The sequence below is a fragment of the Microtus ochrogaster genome, chromosome 8 (genome assembly GCF_000317375.1).
Source record: "Microtus ochrogaster isolate Prairie Vole_2 chromosome 8, MicOch1.0, whole genome shotgun sequence".
Taxonomy (NCBI): Eukaryota; Metazoa; Chordata; class Mammalia; order Rodentia; family Cricetidae; genus Microtus; species Microtus ochrogaster.
In genome coordinates this window covers 32,131,393-32,139,587 of record NC_022015.1, presented here as the reverse complement: position 1 = coordinate 32,139,587, position 8,195 = coordinate 32,131,393, and the positions used below count along the sequence as shown (strand labels likewise).

Below are 8,195 nucleotides of genomic sequence, written 5' to 3'. Positions count from 1 at the left end.
CTGTCCCTTCCGGTCCTGCTGTCTTCCTGCTTGTCACTCTTTCTGGCTAGGGCCCACCTCTCCACTGGCTGCGGTGGAAAAGGCATTTCCTTCTCTCCTGGGCCCATGTCCGCTGACTAGACAAAGGTCTGTGGTCCCGTCTATGGAGGTACCCTAAACCCTCTCAGCAGCCCAAGCTCAGTGTCATCTGTGGGAGCAGACCATTGGTGGTAGCCTAAAGGCTGCGGTCCCTTACCCCTTCCTATCTACACCTTTCTGTGTCTGTGCCTGGAGGGGCTGGTGCTTTCTCAGATCTTTCTACCAGGGGTCTAGGCTGCAGAGGAGGAGCAGAGACCCTGGCATCTGGAAGAGACCTGTGTCCCTGAGGCCTGTGTCAACTCCAACCCTAGCCCTGGAAGCCCCTCCCTCCCTCCTTCCCAGGCTCTAGGATCCATACTGATTCCTGCTCAGGCACCCTGGGACGGACCTCCTCCAGGAAGTCCTCCCTGACAGTGGCTCCTCCTTCATACTCACACTGCTCCTACATCCTGTCCTCCTCGAGGAAGGTGGCACTCAGGGAAGGGGGTTGATCTGAAGACGTTATTGTTTCTTGTTGTCAGCTAGCCAGCCTGGGAGAGTGGTACCACCCTTAAGGTTCTCAGCCAGGTCTGTGCTTGCCTTAGTGACCCTGCTTGATGCCCTCAATCTCCCTTGTTTGCTAAAGGCAGTTAGTTTACCTGAAGGCTCCAGGGCACAAGTGGTGCATTGCTGGCTGGATAGCAAGCTTGGCTCTGGGCCCATGAGGCTGCAGTCAGGAAGTCTCAGGCCTGCAGAGAGAACACAAGAGTATTCCAGAAACCCAGTACGCTGCACACACATGTCCATAGTTGCTCAAGCATGCCTGTACACACAGCAATGGACAAACAGACACATGAAAATACAGATACCCACATGGATGTAGAGGCACACCAACACCCAGTACACACAAGCTCACACATCCATACGGAGGATTGCAGGACATAGACCCAAGACATTCAGACATGCACCCTGTGAAGATCCCAAATACAGGATTCACATGGGGATGCTTCACACACAGTAACACACACGTGAGTATTCTGTGGACACACAGACATGTACCCCCCATCCCCCCACTCCTCTCCCTACACACAGACACATATCTTCCCTCTGGAGCATCTCAGTCTACACCCACTGCAGCCCCAAGGGGCACAGGCATATTGGTCTGGCAGCAAGCTGCAGTTGCCTAGGAAACACTGTCACTACCATGTCATTACAGAGCCTGGGGAGGCTTGGGGCATATGCTGGATGAGCCTAGAACCTATCTGGAACTCAGGCTACAGAGGATGTACCAGATGAAGGGAGATGCTCACTCCAGGACCCAGGTAGACAAGTATCACTCCTTTAAGCCCAAAGTTTTGCTCCCCTCGGCATCCTGTGCTAGAACCTGCAGGAGAACACTGGTGTAAGTACCCTTTCCCACCCAGTTGTCCCCACTCTGGTCTGCAGTGCCCACGGAGAGTTTTGCTCATGAAACACCTGTTTTACTGAAGATTAAAACAACAACAACAACAACAAAACAAAAACAAAATAAAAACCAGTCAAGGAAAGGAGGAGCTGAGGAAAGCGGGCCCTAGAGGGCTTGCCCAGAAGAAAGAGGGTGAGGGTGGACAGCTATGAGGCCCAGGACGTGCAGAAAGAAATAACAGACTTGAAGGGGGTCCCAGTTTTGCCCTAAAACAATCTTAAGTGTGGGTTCACATGTTGATGGAGACTAGGCAGGGCCAGGAGGATGAGAGCGACCCCAGGAATGTTGACAAGGTGCCCACTACATGGTTGCCAAGCTCCAGGAAACAAAGCATGTCAGGGCCTGCCACTGGGGTTTTCTGTGGGGCATACTGGTAGCTTCCAGGAGGCCTGGACACCAGGGAGCAGTGGATGGCTCAGAATGCTAATCACGGAAGGCTGGAATGAGCATGCAGTAGACACCACCCTTCTTACTAGAGGGGTCTTTGGCATATCTTATCTCCCAGAGCACTCTCAAGCCAAGAGCTGTGTGTGGATGGAGTGTGGGTCACCAGAAAAGGGATGGGGACATTCATAGGCAGAATTCCAACTCTACGTCCTTTTCCACTGGATGCCAATCCCTGGCTCTGACTGGCTCTGAGCCCCAATCTGCAGGGGGCAGGGAGTGTATGTGCTCCTTGGAGGGAGGAAGCTAAAACAAAAGGGTAGAAAATGCAAGATAAATAGACAGTAGGAGAGAACAGGAGAGGCCCTGGGAGGGCAGAAAGTGGAGGCCCTGAGTGACTGTGCACTCCGAAACAACACCAAAATCAAGGCTGCCTAGTGCTGGCAGGACTCTCAGGGCTACCCTGTCAATGCTCCTTTTCCTCGTCTCACTTCCTTTCTACAGCAGTATCCTCCCTCCTCTGGACCCGTGTGTCCATTCGCACAGTGCACACTTCTCTCCAAAGGAGACTTGAGCAACAGGAGCCCCGTCCAGGCCCCACCCACCTCTCCCACCTGGCTTGCCCATGGTAATGACAGTGACTATGACAATGAATGATAAAGGTCGTGGTCATGATGACGGTGATGGTGATGAAGACATGAAGCTGGTTGTGATGGTTAAGTTGAAGATGGCAGTGGCGAAAGTGATGGGTATGGTGATGGTGGTAGAGTTGCAAGTACAAATGAAGATTATGGAGGTGCTGATGATGGAGTAGGCGAAGATGAAGGCGCCGATGAAGATAATGAAGGTGATGATGGTGGTGTTGAAGATGATGGCGGTATTGGTGGTGATCATGGTGATAAGATAATGGTTCTGATGATACTGGGGAGGATGATGATGATGTTGATGATGGTGGAGCACCTGCAACCAACTTCTTAGGCCTCCAGCATGCAGCCGCCAGTGACCCTTGCTGCTCGTCAGATGCCCAGGGTCCCTCCCTGGAATGGATGTCTCCCTTTCCCTCTGGGGGCTTTAGCCACTGACTCTGAGTCACGGAAAGACGGTGAAATGTAATCATCCTGTTTGCTGTGAGTTGGCATTAATCACACCCCCTTCCACAGAGCCTAATCAGCTTCTCATCACCAATCCGCTTTTTCTCAGGGCAGATCAGGGAATTCACTGAGCCATGGCGCAGACAGCAGCCGAAGCCCACCTGGTGCTAATGAAGGTGGAGTTTCAAAAGCAGCATGTTTGATTTTGAAAACACATTTTTTTTTATTCCTGTTAGCATTTTATTTCCTCTGATTCACAATATTTCCATATGTCTACAGAGCACAGACTTAATCCATGGGGATTAGGAACTTGGACAAGGAAAACTAACGTTTTATGTTCACTGGTTTCTGACTCAAATGGTCATGTCCTTCTCTTAAGAATATTCGTAGTTTTGGAACTTTGTTTCCAGTACTTTGTATTTCAAGTGTTGTCCACCTCTCATTCCGGCCTCAGAGCCACAGGGAGGGTCTGTCGAATCCAGTGCACACATTGCTATACCCTACACCTGTGCTTCTGATGTTTGAGCACATGTGCACTGTAGTTCTCAGAGTCCAGTCAAATAGAGGGAGGAGATATAATATGAGCAAAGGGGTCAAGACCATGATGGGAATACCCACAGAAACAGCTGACCAGAGCTAGTGGGAGCTCACTGACTCTGGACTGATAGCAGGGAAAGTTGCATAGGACCAAACTAGGCACTCTGAATGTGAGTGACAGTTGTGTGGCTGGGGCAGACTGTGGGGCCACTGGCAGTGGGACCGGGATTTATCCCTAGTGCTTGAGTTGGCTTTTTGGAGCCCATTCTCTTTAGAGGGATACTTTGCTCAGCCTAGATGTAGCGGGGAAGGCCTTGGTCCTGCCTCAAAGTGATGTGTCGGACTCCCCATGGAAAGCTTTACTGTCCCTGAGGAGCAAATGGGGGTGGGGTGAAGAGAGTGGGGGGGAGTGGGAACTGGTATTGGTATGTAAAATGAGAAAAGATTGTTTTAAAATAAATAAGCAAAAAACAAAAACAAATGTGTCACTGTCATGGGATCTCTCCATGACCTTGTGTGTTTGCTCACTTGAAACAGTAGATTGCAGGATTTGTGGACAGAGGCTTCTATGGCGTTGCGACGGGAGACGTGATTGGGTGGCTGTGCCCAAGCCCATAAATGTGCAGCTCCAAGAGTCCACTCTCATGTGGCGAGGGGATGTCTGTTGGTAACAGTGTCCATACCAGCTCTGCCAGACAAGTCGCCCCACCGCCAGAGGGAAGGACAGGGGAACCGTGAAATATACCCGGGACTCTCCAACTATCAGCTAATTTTCTGCAAGTCAAAGATGACTCAACAAAATCAAGTCTGTTACCTTTTTTGCATCTACTAATTGTGAAATAAAAAGATCCCTTGGCTGCCAAAGCACCCCTCCTCCCCTGTTCCACCACCTTGGAGTCTTGAAAAGAGGACCTGGGCCAGGCCGGCAAGTCCACCACAACTGACCTGCAGCCTGCAGCTGCCAGAAGAGATTGCTGTCTGCCTCTGCATTTAAGGAATAGGCTAAAAAGCCTGGAGCCACTGCAGAGGGGAAACCATTGCCAGCTATAAACACAGCCTAGTGAGCAACCGTGGGCATGCATAGAAGGCACCATCACACCGCTCCATCCCTCACACCACACACACCACACACACACACACACACGCACACACACGCACACACGCACGCGCACACACGCGCACCCACGCGCACCCACGCACACACGCGCACCCACACACACCACACACACACATGCACACACGCACACACACACGCACACACACACGCACACACGCGCACCCACACACACCACACACACACATGCACGCACACACGCACGCACACACGCGCGCACGCACATGCACACGCACGCACACACACGCACCCACACGCACACACACGCACGCATGCACACCAGAGTCAGCCAGCAGCCCTGCTCTTTGACACACCTGCCACGTTCTCTCCTCCGCTATGAAGATCTGAAATTGTTTTCTAACATCGGTGCTTCCTGTCCTGAATGCACACGTGCTTCAGTCTCAGCCACTGCAATTACAGCAATTAAACCAAAAGGCTCAACTCTGGGAAGGGGCAAGGTATTTCCAATTTTGGCATCGATAGCGTAATTAACATCTGTCCAACACTCCAGGCCCTGTGCTGGAGGGTGAAACAATTTTCACTCCCAGTAAACACTAACCCAACCACAAAGCCCCGGAGAGGGCAATACATTTCCCTGCGAAAGATCAGCCGTGCAGCAGGCCGTGGATGTGTGGCTTGACAGGGTTGTTTCCTTCCATATTTTAAAACCCCAGAACCAAATGCAGCTCGACAATCAGGCTAAGTGATTAGTCTGCTTTCGGGCTGATGTGATGGAAGCTAGACTTTAGCACATTAAACATTTCAGAGGAAAACGTAGAATATGCGAGGAGGACGCTGCCAAGCCGAGAAGAGGCCTGTTGTTTGTGGGAATGCTGCCAGTTAGCAGGAGCTCTAGGGAATGACACGCAAGACAGAACACTCCCAACCAGTCGGTCGCCGGGCTGAAAGCAGCACCGTGTCTCACCTTCTGCGGAACCCAAACCACGTGTGATAGGATTACAGGCAGGAGAACACCCATCAGGACCAGTGCGAACTGTGCTCAGCACAGCGGGCACCATGTGCTCTGACCCTCCCTGCTTCATATTCACTGCAGAGGCCGGGAAGGTGTGGACTGGCCCCAAACTGCAGGTGCAGGAGGCTCAGTGCAAGGAAGGCGATGACTCAGAATCAAAAGTGCCGTCCTGGACGCCATCCCAAAAGCGTGTTAGCGTGAGCCCAGGACAGAGGGCTGGACTGGGCCTCCTGCTTCATCCCTTGGTCTAAAGCACTCTGAGTCACAGGTCTGCAGCAGGAATTATCTGGAGGAGTTGACTTGGCCTCCCGCTAGGGTTACCATCCATCCCTAGTGACCACCCTTAGAAGTTAATCTGGTGGTAGGTGCTCAACCCTTCAAGTCTGAACAGGAAAGAGGAAGCCCAAGTGAGGCCTTGGAGCTAAGTACAGCTCAGCCCTGCCTTTGCCTTAGTAGAGCTGGTGACTGGCCACAGTGACTCACCTGTCACATGTAAGTCACCATGATGGCTTCTGCCTGGAAATGACCCATATCTGTGACCTACAGGCAGCAACCATATGAAAGCCTGTGTCCACAAGAAACTCATGCACCAGCGTTCTTGGCAGCTTTATTCACAATGGTGCAAGGTCTACCAGCAGATAGACTACTGGGTCAGCAGAATGGGGTGCTCTGGAGGTGGGTCAGAGATAAAGGGTTTTCCAAGCTTGGGCTGTGTGGCCTCGGGTTCAATTTCTATCACTTCAGAAAAACACCAACCCAAAACTACAAAAATCTTACTGCAAAATGTGGCACGCCCATGTGACAGAACACTATTCAGCCTTAGAAGGGATGAAGCACGGATGCACACAACTAACACTGGTGACAACACAGTAAAAGAAACCCCCTAATCATGGACAACACAGGACAGGAACACCCAGGACAGAACGATTCTTGTGGCAGAAGTCAGAGTAGTGGTCATTAGGGTCTAGGGGTAGCACAGGTAAAAGGTATGGATTTTCCATCAGAGGACATAGTGATGCCCTCAGATAGGCTACAGTGGTGTGTGTGTGTGTGTGTGTGAACACACTAAATAAAACCCATTCATTGTACCAGTCATTCAGCAAGCCCTTCAAATGATCATGATGGACCTCTGTGGGGAGTGGCTACCAGGTAAGACTCATACTTGAGAAGGTCCACCCAGGACCCCCATGGGCTGATGTCTTCACTGCTTGTGCCACCTGTTGGGTTCTGCCCTTCCCGTTTCATGCAAGACTGAAGAAGGTAGACATGCTTTCTGTGTTTTCCCAGTGATCTTCCAGGAACCTTCTTATGAGCTGTAGGACTTAAACAGATCTGTTCCAAAGTAGGCCCTGCTGTATGTGCATCCTGCTGAGTGTGCAGCCTGCTGAGTGCGCATCCTGCTGTATGCGCAGCCTGCTGTATGCACATCCTGCTATGCGCATGATGCTGTATGTGTATCCTGCTGTATGCACAGCCTGCTGTATGTGTAGCCTGCTGTATGCACAGCCTGCTGTATGTGTATCCTGTTATATGTATGTGCACTCATGTCTCAAACCCTCTCCTGTGCAAGGATGTAACCCTTCTGCAAGGTTGGGAGCAGGAGGAGCCAATTCCATGCTCCAGAAACCCTGGCCATCTCAGGTCCCTCTGCCCTAGCCCCTCTTCTTCCCTTACTCTTCATGTCTACCCCATCACCACCGCATGGTCCTTGCTATCCTGTCTCCTGTATAGTCCAGTCATCATATAACCCTGTTCTCTGGGCAGCTACCTCTCTGTCCTAATGTCTACCCTCAGACTTCTATGCTCCCAACTTCTAATTCCCACCTATGCCCTACAGACTAGGCCTTTGCTGCCACTGTGACTGCTCCTCCCTGCTCTGTTCAGACAGGCACTCCAGCTTCTCAGCCTCCACTGTCCCCTCTAGCTCTGGATGTCCACAGCTAGAATCTGTTCTGCTATAGGCTTCTTTGGGCTCCACTCCCAGGCTCCATGTCTCCGTTGGTCAGGAAGGTCAGGGATCCCACTCTTCCTGCTACTTCCTGGAATCACAAGGAAGGAAGCCCTCCCTGTGCCCTAGGGTGGTGAGGGCCTGCCCGTCCTAGGACAGGCTTCAGTAGATCCCAGTGCAAAACCCAAGGCAGTGTCAGGCAGGCAGCAGCTAAAAATAAACCAGCTGGGGCAGAGGCTGGTTGGCGCCTCTGGAGGCGGGCAGGAAGGGAGCCTGGGCTGGTGACAGCAGTAGCCATGGTCTTAGGAAGAGCCTCTGTGTGTCTGTGGGGGGGTGGGGTATGGGGGCACTGACTCTTCCCTGAATCCACAGAGGCTGTGGGAGGAGGAAGTCAGTCCTGGCTCAGACCTGTGGGCAGCTCCCCCTTCAGCCACAGCCCCTCCTTCTGGCTGGGCATTGGTCAACTCTGGAAGCTGCTTTGGGTTTCTGGGGCACAAAACAGCTTAATCCTCCTGAACAGATGACGGGGCCACTTTCAGCCAGGGACAGGCCCAACTAGCTATTCAGACAGCCCACCACCACCACGTGTGTGTGTGTGTGTGGTGTGTGTGTGTGGTGTGTGTGTA

The 8,195-nt window shown here is 52.0% G+C and overlaps 1 protein-coding gene across 1 annotated transcript in view; it reads right to left on the bottom strand.

Moving 5' to 3' along the window:
- Positions 1-789: 789 nt before the first annotated feature.
- The window catches only part of Pwwp2b (PWWP domain containing 2B), a 30,861-nt gene continuing 23,455 nt past the window's right edge, over positions 790-8,195 (bottom strand). The window contains exon 3 of the mRNA XM_026781614.1: positions 790-806. The gene's annotated coding sequence lies outside the window, so the exon portion shown is untranslated. The remainder of the gene's footprint in view (positions 807-8,195) is intronic.